Source organism: Hakea prostrata, chromosome 3 (assembly GCF_041222555.1).
Source record: "Hakea prostrata isolate BN-2017 chromosome 3, UWA_Hpros_2, whole genome shotgun sequence".
In the NCBI taxonomy this organism is placed as follows: domain Eukaryota; kingdom Viridiplantae; phylum Streptophyta; class Magnoliopsida; order Proteales; family Proteaceae; genus Hakea; species Hakea prostrata.
The window spans coordinates 46,493,234-46,505,854 of NC_142602.1; the positions used below are offsets into that span (position 1 = coordinate 46,493,234).

Consider the following 12,621-nt stretch of genomic DNA (forward strand, 5'->3'; position numbering starts at 1 on the left):
CATTATACTTTCGCCTTGAATAGCAACTAAAACAAATCTCAGTCTATGCTGCAGGTTTCGGCGATGTCTCAGTTTTGCAGGTTTGAGACAAAACCTTAGGGAGTTTAAAAATTATCAAGTTTCAACAGGTTTTAACCAGTTTCAACTATACTTCTGAAATTTTGATAGTTCTGTCCAATGAATACCAAATGTTGTCCAATTTTTGCCAACTTGTATGAACCTAGTTTTAGTTCTTTTGACAAGTTTTAGTTGTGTGAACCAGTATTGATAAGCCAGTAACATGTCAAGGTTTATGCAAATACACCAGGTTTCAATAAGTTTCAAACAAGTTTTGGTTTTTCCCTGGTTGAAACCTTGGTCCGCACCAAATTTTTTATTCTTGAACTGAGGACTTCATAGATGTAACATGGTGCCTTCAGTTCCATGGGCAAATTTTTGGCTCAAGTGCTCTAGTGCCTTAGTTGTGGCATGGTTTCCATCAAGAGGGGTTTCTTCCAGATTTCTGATCATGCCCTTTCTTTCTGACTGTTTGCATACTTTAACCCATAACCTCTTGGCATAAATTTATGCCCTGCAATTAGTAATATCGATTTCACTCTCTTTGACCCTTCTAGATCAACAGATAGCCTGCTCTCCATATCTTTTTCTTGTGTACTAGGTTGTTCGAGTTACTATATACTCATTTCCAATGTTTTGGACCCAGGTCCCTATTGAAATGAAGCTGAGGTGTTTAGTTCTTACCAGTAATTTGCGAGCCAATTTGACCATGTATAATTCTTTTATCTGTATGAAAAGTCATAGTCATATTGGATCACTTCCTGTAGCCTTCGGAAGCAGTATGTGAAGCGTGGTCTACCATCTAAATGCTTCTATCATCCCTATGAAAAGCCAGTTTTATTTGACATAGTTGTCAAGGTGTTGCCTAGGTGTCCGGGCAGGACTCAAAAGTTGATGTAAACCCAGGTCTAGGGTTCATTTTCAGAATCGTCTACAATGGTTGCAGCAGCTAGTTAGGCTTTGTGGTGGGTTTTAGGGTTTTGGCCAGGGATTAAAGTAGGCCTAGAGTTACTGGTTTTGGGTGGTTTTAGGTTGTTGTTAGGTTTTCAGAAGGTTCTGAACTGAATTGGGAAAGAATGTACGGAAGGCTTGAAAATTCTTTGGAAGTCTACAATTTTCTGCATCTTATGTAGAAGAGGAATTGCAGGAAAATTTCAGATTAGGGTTTAAAAGTTGGAAAGGGCTAAGGGCTTGGGGAATGCAGTCCTAGGCTTGGTGCGATCCTAGGATTGGGGTTTAGGGGCTAGAGGGGCTGGAAAAGTAGGGTTTTTAGTGGGCTACTGCTGCTGCTTGCACAGAAACAAGTGAAGGAAAGGGATGACTGGCGGACTCTAGGAGAGGCCTAGGATGTAGGGAAAAGTGAGGGGAAGTGGTAGGGGTGACCTGCGATTGGGAGGGGAGTGATTTTAAGGTCTGAAACTAAAGGGGAGGGGCTGGGATGGCTGTGGACAGAGAGGGAAGAAGGCTGGGGTTAAACTTACTTGTGAATTGAAAGAATTGCTGAAAGCTCTCTGAAGAATGCTTGAATCAGTGATTGAAGACCTTGAGGTTGAAGAAATAATGCACAAACTCTGCTGCAGGTTGTCCTTTAAGGATCCCATGACTTTCGCAAGCCAATATCCTCAAACTCTATTTTCATTAAATGATCAAGACTGACACTTACATTAAGACTTAGGCTATTTATAGCCTTGCAAACCCAATTAAACTCAAGTTGGTAACTTGGCCTATAAGTGAACAATACTTGCTAAATTAGAACTCAACTAAACCAACTCATACTAATGCTCCAAAAAGGAAATAACTCTTTCCTATTTTAGAACACTCTCGAACTTTAACTAAACTAGCCCTTCGATTTGTGTCTCTTACAGACACTTTTTTTGTGACTCAACAAACACTTAACTAAAATAAAACCACTTTAAGATAAGGTTTCCTAAAATTAAGAAACCCTATCCTTACAACTCAACACAGACTTTAATAGACTATAACTCTTAATTGACTCCTCAGAAAAAAAAAATAAAAATTATATCCTTGACCGTAGGATCATGGGGAACAAAATAAGACCCTTGTTGGGCCCTAAAAGAAGAGAGAGTGGCTTGGAAAATCACCAAATATCCCTGGGATATTCGGCCAGCCTTAGGTGCATCTTTTGGGTTTGATTTTTGGCCCAATTTTTGGGGGCCCATCTTTGGATACATCAAAAGTTTAAGGCGTGCCTCGCTTTATGTGATGTGCATGAGGCGGGTGCCTTGGCTTCCAAGGCATTGCCTTAGATGCCTTAAGAGTCAAGGTAATCGCCTTATTCAATTTGTATTTTTTTTTGTTTAATTTGTTAACACAGATTTTAAATCTAAGGCTTGTAATGTAGATTGGCTTCGAAGGCGTCACCTCAGACGCCTCGAGAGTCAAGGTGTGATTGCCTTATTCAATTTGTATTTTTTGAAAAAAAAAAAACCCTAAAACCTTTAACTTCTTCATCACTTCGCATGATACACATTGTAAATGTACCTGGGGGGTGAATAGGTTACTACTAGTAGATCAATCCAATTTTTAAGATAATTGCAATTTAAGTTAATTAGACAATTGATACAAAATAAAATCACCCATAACACAAGGATTTTATAGTGGTTTGAATTTGCAAGTTTACGTCTACTCCACTCTTGGCCTTAAGAGATTATTCCACTAGTGATTTTTTTTTAATATAGTGGGTAGAGAATTAAACCCTTACAAGTCTTTGTTTTTAAGGCAAGGACACCCTTTTACAGTCTCTGTTAACTGGGCAAGAGTGCATTTTTATAATCTTTGTTGACGGGGCAAGAGCACCATTTTACAATTCTAATTCTACTTAGAACTAGAATTACAACAAGAAATGAAATTACAAAGGTAGGATATTAACTATCATGAGGCGTGACACCTTACCTAGACCTGTAAATGGATAACCAAATTTTTTCTTATTGGAAAATATCTGTATCTGCTCGATAACCGAACGGATTCGAATTCGGATATTTGCTAAAAGGATCAGATATTATCCGGATAATGTTTCATCCGTTTAGAATAAAATATATATTTTTTAATAGATTTAATTAACAAAGATGATTTTGAATCTTGGGAAAGTTCCTTCCACTTTCTTTAGTGCATTGTGAGAAATTTCTATATAATCAGTTGTCACATCATCACTTGGCTTAAGTTTAAAAAATTGATATTTCTAGATAATCTCGAGTAACATCACACATGCATCACATGGCTTTGTCTGTTTTATTTTAAAAAGTTTTAAAAAATAATTTCTCTAGCAACTTTGTTAGACACATTGTTTAACTAGACCTGTGGGATGCAATCTCTTTTTTCTTCTCCTTAACTCTTTTTGGCTTGGGAAGAATCGAAATGGCGAAACCCTAATGTTTCAGTATTTCCCATCAACCAATGGTAGTTGGCAAGTAACAACTACCAGCGGCAAAAGCTTTTTATCCGAAAAGTGGAAGGCCTTATTTGAGATTCCATTGCTCGCGGTAGTTAAATGGAAGCCCTTCTCTGAAATGCAAAACACCCAGTCCACTTGAAAGTGATTCTTTCATGGTCTAAACTTTAAATCTGAGTTCCACAAGCCGTAAGGGCTTTCTAGAGGGTTAGATTGCGTTTTCGGGTACGTATATTGGTGATTCCTCATCAGAACCTTACTGTTCTCCCATTTCGTTGGGGCTCTTGGGCTTCTTATAGTGCTAGTAAGAACATGGCTCTGTTTGTCTTTGAATTCATTTTAAATGGCCGACGGTGGTTTGGCTGAGTTTGATGGGTCAGCTCTCAAAGCCAACGATCTTCCTTTGTTAGATCCTCTTTGATTACATCGAAAATGGCCGACGCTTGATGGGTCAGCCCTCAAAGCCGACGATCTTCACCACTTCATTGAAACTCAGGTTCTTCAGATCACAGTCATCTTAGATAGTGGCAACCAGTAATTGGATAGTTTTGTGGGTCGGATAATAATTGAATATCCGATAGTCTTGAATTTGAATTCGGATACCCTTTAAAAATATTTGCCGAATATTGGATCGAATTCGAATAGCGAACTTTCTTATCGGATTCAAATTCGGATAGTGGTGTATCTAAGCCGAATCGAATCTATTTACATGTCTAACCTTACCCCTTGGGTGAGTGTGATGTAATGAGAATGAATGCCCCAATGCAATGTCTGCACCACGTGGGGATTGCTTGAACTCCCAACAAGCCCTCTATCACCTTAGCTTTGATCACAACTTGAAAGGCTTGATTCCATGGAATAGTTTTTAAATGTATACAAGGGTGAGAGGCTAGAACATTTGGATTGAGAGTGAATATACAAGCTTTGATCACTTGGGGGAAGTGGAGGTTATGAGCACTTGGTAGAGGTCTTCAATTGAAGGGTTTGGGTATTTATAATGTGCAAAAATCCCTATTGGTATGAGTCATAACGGATAGAAAACAGTTACATTTTTACTGAAATAGTGAGCCCTGACTTGCCATTTGAGGATTTGATCGTTGGAATATAGCTGTTGGACTCAAACGGCTCGCCATTTATAAATGGTGTGCCTTACCGAACTGATCCATTCCGTTTAGGTTTGGTGATGTATATGTGCTCAGAGGTGAGCCTTTTCATTTAAAATGGCTTCTTGTTTCCAAACGGCTTGTCGATTCTGGAGAAAATGATAAGCTGTTTAAGACACCAGTGCCATAATTGTTTTTTCTTGGGTTTTGGGTCCTCCTAACCAACCTTATGTCCAAGTTGATTCTACCTAGCATGTCCTAGGTCAAACGATACAATGAACATAATGTATGAGTGAGTGCAACTATAGATGTCTATGAGTGTCCTAAGTGCGCTTAATCGTGGTTGATCCTTCTTGATTCTTCAATTTTCATATGGTCTTCAAGCATTAAGTTAACATGCTCCAATTGCTGATCAAGTCTCATGTGTTTGTTCTTCAATCATGTCTTGGTTGCATTCATTCGTGTCTTGATCCTCCTTTGCTTGGTTTTATTTTCTTGATATAGTTTATTTGGCTTGATCTATTTAGATACAATTTAAACAAGACATTAGTTCTTTGTGTTTGTCATCATCATAATTAATTAGAAGCTGATGTGGCATTCCCCAACACATCCAAAGTCCTAAACCTAAAATTTCGTTCGTTGTTTCATCTCACTCTCGACCTTTTTCCCATTGCCCGACATACCCTCTCTTCTTCAGCAATTGGATTATCTCTGCCTTAAGCTTTAGGTGAAGTCTTATTTCGGCGAGGTTCTTTATCGAAAGTTTCTTTTTCTTTTCTTTTCTGTTCTTTTCTTTTCTTCTTCTTCTTCTTCTTTTTCTTTACCTTTTTTATTTTTATTTTTATTTTTTATTTTTCGATGAGGCATGCTAGAGCTCATAATAGTTGCAGCTCCACTCCACTCTGCTACACTGGCGACCTTGCTGTAGGCCCTATACTTGATTCCAACAACCTATAACCACTCCAGTGAGGTGTTCTCTTAGTAGAAGGCATATTCTGGCAAGATTCTTAGTTGGAAATGGTGTTTTTGTCTCCCTCTGTTTTTTTTCTGTTCTTCTTATTTTTTTACTTCTTATATTTGTTCGATGCTTTCTTTTCATTTGCGGCGTTTTTCTTTTTTCTTTTTCGTCAAAATCGTTGTAGATTGCTTATTCTCAGGCTTCTATAGACATTATTTTTTCCTATAATTCCTTCCTCCGGCAACTTCATCTTCTCCGACTCTAGTAACTCTTTTCATTGATTCCTCCTGCCTCCGTGTTCTGTACTTCATCATGTGGAATATAGTTTGAATATTTTTCTTTTTAGTTTTAGATGTTGTATTGTATATGCCTTTCATTTGGTTTTTAGCCTAACTATTTATTCAGTTTTGGTATGCCTTTCACTCCATTTTTAGGCTGATTGTATTTGCCGATTGTAAGAAAGGGAAATTTCAGTATTAGGCTGATTGTATATGTTGATTGGTTTTAGACGCGTTAGAAATTAAAACCTGTGATTAAATTATGAACAGAGAAGAAGAAGAATGAAGAGAGAAGATGCAGAGAGTAGAGAGTCATAGGTTATCTTTGAACAAGAGATTATGCAATAGGGTTTTCCTAATTGCAGAAAGGATTACAAGCTCACAACTTCACTTAACGCAGACTACCACTGCTGCCCCTGGTCTCTTGGGGCAGATTTACAAGAATAAAATAGTAATTGGAAAATACCTAAAATAATAGAATATAACCTAAGATTTCAACAAGATGATTATATGTAGTTTTTAGGCTGATTGTATATGCCTTTAAATTTTTTTTTTCTTCCAGATTTGCCATCCACATTTTTGTTTTTATTTTTTTTAATTTAGGTTGATTATATATGCCAATGGGATTTTTTTTTGGATGATATAAACAATTTACTTCTTTTTCTTTCTTGGGTTTAAAAGAATTAAAGTGAATTATTTTGTTGATTTGTTGTATGCTAGTTCAAAATTATGTTTCATCTTGTGCCGAAACACCGATGCCAAAATTTCGGCGAAATTTTCTTTTGTTTTTTTCTTCAAATTTGAATGGGGTTTCAGTGTTTTCTTTGGGGTGGTTTTAGGTGTCCAGCCTAGTTTGAGGTCAATAAACATAATCGGAGTGTTATTTTTGCCTAAAAGCTAACCTACAGTTGTGTTCTTGATCGGCACATGTCCAGCTATATGCAGACAAAACTCAAAGTCTGAAACATGCATTTTCACAAATATATATATATATATATATATATATATATATATATATATATATATATATATGTACTAAACATAAGCATGCCATAACATGGTGGGGATAATGTTATCCATATAGTCCGTCACTGCCCTTGTATAGGTATCATTATCAACATTAAATAGATATCCTAGTATAGGGAATGTGTCGAATGGCCATGGATTGTAACATGGAGCCCGCATAATTGGCTGTATTGGTCCTGATGGATATCTAAAGATGGAGTCCACAAATGATGCACCTGATCCATCTCCATACCCATATGCAGACACGCTACTCAAATCAGTAGATGAATCACCATATGCTCCACCATGTCCATATCTATAGCCATAAGCCACATATGGTAAATCCCTTGAAATTTGAAATTTTGCCGAATCTCGAAATTGCCGAAATTTGCAGAAGTTGTAGACTAGAATATCGGCCATGGTTTCATTTTGTTAAATACCAAAATGGCGAGGCGAAATTTCATACTATGATGTTAATTAGTTATTTATTTTTGGGTAATTTTCATTTGGACCCCCTGAGGTTTGGTCCAGGTCACTTTTAGTCCAGTTTAAGTTTTCTTTTGCATATGGTTCCCCTGTGGTTTTAAAAAATGATTAAATAAGGACACACTTAACAAAAATAGTTAGTTTAATAAATTTTGTGACAAAAATACCCTTGTTGTGTCTGTTGGACTTCTTTTTATTATTTTAGTTTTAATTTATTACTTGAAACAGAGATTTGAGCTTTCTTAACCTGGTGATAGTTGCATCTTGGGAAAAGAACTGGTGCAGTAGTTAAGGTTTGAGCTCTCTTAACCTGCTAATGGAGTTGGAACATTTGATTCCTATACTCTCCCATCAAAATTCTCAAAACCCGCAGCAGTGGAACCGGTTAGAATGCAAAGAAATCATAGATTTCACAGTTTCAAGATTAAGAAGGTGATTCCGCTTCTAAATTGAATCGGCCATGCTCGATTTTAATCTGGTCCTTCTCCTTCCTTTTCCTATTCATCCTCATCGGCTCCACATCTGTCTCAAAGCCTAAACTCAAATCAAAACCCATCTCTGACGCCAACACCCACCACGGTCGTTCAACCTCAACCCCAAACCCAGAAGGAAAATGGGAGAAAAACACATTCAGTGAGAGAGAAAGAGAGAGGTTTGTGTATTAATTTGTATTCTTGGTTTGATATTCTTCGCATCAGAGAAGGGGTTCAACGTTATTACACATGGTGGTTAGATTTTCCAGACGAAAGAGATATCCCTAACAATAATGGTTGTTTCCCATCTCACCTAAACTTCTATTACTACTGCTCTACATTTATGCTATTGTTTTGCACTTCATTGCAACAGTTTAAATCATTCTTTAGGAATGCAAATTGGGGAAAAAACCTGCAGAATCTTTGACTTTTGGTTTATGCTGTTGAGAGTGAAGTATTAGATCGACCCCTTTGGGATTGGAAGCTATTTTATCTCTCAATGGCTGCTTGTCCTTGTTATTATTATTAATAACAACTAAGAGAACCCAAGTTGATGTTCCTGTGTTCTTACACAAAAAGAAACAAGTCGGGATTGAAGATTCGATTACTGAAAGACAAAAACTTTAAGATTGAGCAAAGGGAGGGAAAGTCGGGAGCCCCACCTAAGACTACTCCGGAGAATTCACCCTCCCTGGCTATTCTGCTACTGCAGGAAGAAACCCATTTAAATTCACCTTCTGCTGTTTCTTCAAACAGAGATTTTTTTTTCAGCTGTAATTCTTCTCCGGCAAAGTTCAGTCATGGTGGGGGTTTCTGATTCGTCGGGGAATTCAAGTGGTGCTACCTTCTGGGAACCATGAAGGCGATTCTGGTGTTGTCGGTTCATCAATTGCAGTTGCAAGTGATGCCGGTGGTGGTGGTGGAGGAGGAGAAGATGAAAAGCTAAGAGGTGAAGAGGGTGAACGGAAGGGTAATTTGATAGTATCTATTTTAATAAACTAAAACTAAAATAATAAAAAGAAGTCCAACGGACACAAGGGTATTTTTGTCACAAAATTTATTAAACTAACTATTTTTGTTAAGTGTGTCCTTATTTAATCATTTTTTAAAACCACAGAGGAGCCATATGCAAAAGAAAACTTAAACTGGACTAAAAGTGACTTGGACCAAACCCCTCAGGGGGTCCAGATGAAAATTACCCTTTATTTTTTAATTGTAGATATTTTGATTTTTCAATTAGTGGCTATGGTGATATTTTGAAACCTTTTGCTAGTAGTGGGGGTGTTTGAGAATGCAAGCACGACAAATTTGATCTCTTTAAAAACCCAAAGAGAAAGGCCAAGTCAAAAGACCTAAAGGTGGAAGCATGAGCATTGGCTAGATTTGGTTGATAGAAACCATTTTAGGTGCAATTTATGCAAGAGAGATCTCAAAGTAGGGATTAAAAGATTAAAGCATCATGTGGTGCATGGGTATGGGGATGTTGCAAAGTCCATTAGGACAACTATAGCCATTGCTTAAGAGATAAATAAAGTCTTGGTAGAAAATAGGACGAAATTGCACACTTTACTAATGTGAACGGAATAGCTCGGTGAAGCTTCCTATATGACAAGGCTCATAGTTTAAATTGGAGGGAATGAAAATGGTAGTCCAACAATTTTAAATTCTTTAATGAAGGATGATCCAAATGGCAGTGAATTTGATGAGGAAGAGAGATACTAGAACATGCCATAGGTGATGTGTCCTCAAACAAATGTAGTCTCCCAGATTCACATACCAATTGCCTTTCATCGTCGTATAATTGTGAAAAGACACACCAAAAGAAATGGTGATAGTGTAGATGTAACTTGTAAGTGGAATTGAATTCATGAATAGATGATTAGTTAAAAGGGAAGTCAGGTGAATAAAGGACTAAAGATAGGATAACGAAGGGGTAAGGTGGATGGTACCCATGTCTTTGACTCTTGCAAAAAAAAAAAAAAAAAAAAAAAAAAAAAAAGAAAAAAGCGAAAAAGCGAAACACCCCAGTTACACGGTCAAAAGCTCCTAAATCAATAATCCAGCAGTGAGATGTAGATGAAAGGTAAGCGGTGGCATTACCTATCTGAACAAAGATGGCAGTGGAGAGGTGTGATTGAGTAGCCTGAAATTGGGTAAAGCAAACATAGTCATCATTATGCATTCTCAAAGTCTTACCTTTAGGTGGTGATGTAGTAGTAGCAGTAGACTCTAAAGTGGTGACTGTATTTAGCAAATTGTGTAGGCTTACCATGAAGTTTTCCACAAAACAGCTTTATATTTTCAAGACAACCACAATTATGGCGGGTCTTTATAGTCCTTAAGTGTCTCAAGATCCTTGTGAAGTACTTTTACTAGAATTTCCTCCTTGACCACAAGTTGAACCCTGTCCTTTAGTAGTACCCTTGAGTAGGCATGAGGGAAGCAGGAGATGAATTATCCACTGAAGTATTGTCATGGGAGTTTTCATGTGTGATACGAGGAAAATTGCACCGAACCTTTGGACCGGGTTTATAATCTTCATCCAGGTTACACTGTAACGGGGACCCACCAAAACCTAAATTAATGATCATAAAGGCGCCTCATTTACAGTGATCAGTCTGGTAAGATCTCCCAATCCATGCGGTAGACGAGGTTGACTTGTAGGAGGCAACTATCAGCAAAGCAGTGAGGGAATCGTGCCGAGATTGGTAACTACTTGCGTTCCGAATATATAGAAGGAAACCCTACGATCGGACGGCCACCGAAAGAGATCGAGACTTCACTCAATGATCGAGAATTGGAGGTAAGGTCTATATAAACAAATGATCAACTTACTCCAGAGGTATCTAAATCGTTCCCCGATTACGTATTCATTATTATGCTCTGCAACTTGCCAGAGCCTTGGTGATTAGTTCAGTAACTGACTTAAGCATCGGAGGTGGCCTCCCGACCCCCACGGTTGGGCCACATCTAACTCTGTTTTGCAGGCCATCATCAAGGAATTTGGAGGCTTAACATTTTCTGGACGCATCATTTGGCGCCGTCTGTGGAAAACGCTTCAAGAAGTCATGGTAACCAGATCTGCAGCAGCAGCTGTAGCAGCTCAGCGGATAGCAAACATCCCACCACTTCCTGGGGATAATAATCCATCAAATGTTCCTTAACGAAGCCAACCCCCTGAAATACGTGGAGACGGAGTTGATGGAATCGAACATCAAAACCATCCGAATCCTCTTCAGCATCAAGTGGACCAAATGTAGGTCCAATTCCTAGAGATGCAGGATATGATCTGCACATTGGTTAGACAGGTAGTGGCTCCTTAGGCTCCTGATCAAGTAGAAGCCCGGAGACGTGCGAGAGGAGCAGAAGAGCGAATACCACTCATTCGGGCGATTTCTGTCGAAAAGGAAGGACAACCAATAGAAGGCCAGAACTTTGGCCCAAATGCTTAAAGGGACCTTCTACGGCGAGCCCGAGATTTGAGAACCGGCGAATTTCCAAGAAGAGACGATCGGTATGATAGGCCGCAGGCCAGCCGAACCGAATCCTGAACGAGATTGCCGAGAGGAGTTCGTACTCACTCTCCAACGTCCAAGCGATCGGAAAGAGCAACTGTTTGGACAGAGGATGGACGATCGTTGCATATCGGCCGAGAGCTTGCCAACATAAACCAAAGGTTGGGGCAACTCTCCCAAGTGCGAAAACTTGATGATATTTATTCAGACATCCGGAAGACTCCTTTTACTGATGCAATTGCCCTATTCGTGTTTCCGCATAATTTTAGACTCCGAACTTTCACAGCGTTTGATGGTTCGGGAGACCCTACTGCCCATATTAGTTATTATCAGCAAACCATGGTGGTAGCTGGAAACTCTGACGAAATTCTTTGTAGGGTATTCGCCTCTTCCCTAACAGGGGCAGCCCAGAAGTGGTTTTCGAATCTTCCTTCGGGAAGAATCAATGATTTCGACGACCTTGCCCGCAATTCATTGGACGTTTTCAGAGTGGTATCCAAATCAAGAAAACGGAGGAAACACTCTTACAATCAAACATGGAGGGAATGAATCGATTTGGGAGTACCTGAAGAGATTTAACAAAGTCACCATGGAGATAGAGAATTTGGATGAACAGGTGGCAACAACCGCTCTCTTTACGGGGTTAACCAACCGAAAGCTATTGGAATATCTACTTCAGGATATGCCTTCCACCTATGCTGAATTAGTGCAAAGGTGTCAAAAGAAGGCGAAAGTAGTAGAGATACTCGATGCACGACAAGGAGAGTCTAAGACTGCAACCAAGGAACAAAAGGTCCCTGAGAAAAGACAAAAACAAAAACAGCCTGTTCAGGATCGTGATCGGGCCAGAAAGTCACGTCCGACTTGGAGGTGGTGATCACCTGATCAAGACGAGTATACACCATTAAATGCTCCCCGATCGAAGATATTGATGCAGATAAATAATCAAGATATTTTGAAATGGCCATCTAAGATAGTTACGAAGATCGGAGAAAAGAATATGGAGAGATACTGCCAATTTCACAAAAATTTTGGGCACTACACTAATGACTGTAGGCACCTCAAGGTGGATATCGAAAGATTAATCAATTAAGGGCATCTTATGAGTTTTTTGAAAGTTCGGGAGGATGAGAAGAGAACGACGAATGAAAAAAGGGATCGTTCGACAAGCAGGGAGCGTCGAGTCGAGGTTCCAAAGTCTAAAATAGGGAAGGAATTGGCAGGACCTAGTAGATCCCCAATTCTCACTATATTCGGAGGACCCGGACCCGAGTCCCTGCGGAAGCTGAAAGCAAAATCAAGATTCGTGGGATTAGAAGAATCCCAGAAAAGAAAGA

The 12,621-nt window shown here is 38.9% G+C and overlaps 1 protein-coding gene across 5 annotated transcripts in view; it reads left to right on the forward strand.

Annotated features, from left to right (window-relative positions):
- The window catches only part of LOC149022353 (uncharacterized), a 29,878-nt gene that overhangs the window by 1,796 nt on the left and 15,461 nt on the right, over nucleotides 1-12,621 (forward strand). Inside the window, exon 3 of one of the 5 annotated variants that reach the window (XR_016172426.1) lies at nucleotides 55-128. The exons of 1 other annotated variant lie outside the window; for it this stretch is intronic. The gene's annotated coding sequence lies outside the window, so the exon portion shown is untranslated. Of the gene's footprint in view, nucleotides 1-42; nucleotides 1,248-12,621 lie in introns of those variants that run through there. 3 more of the 5 variants (XM_089150486.1, XM_089150484.1, XM_089150483.1) reach the window with 3 other exon arrangements.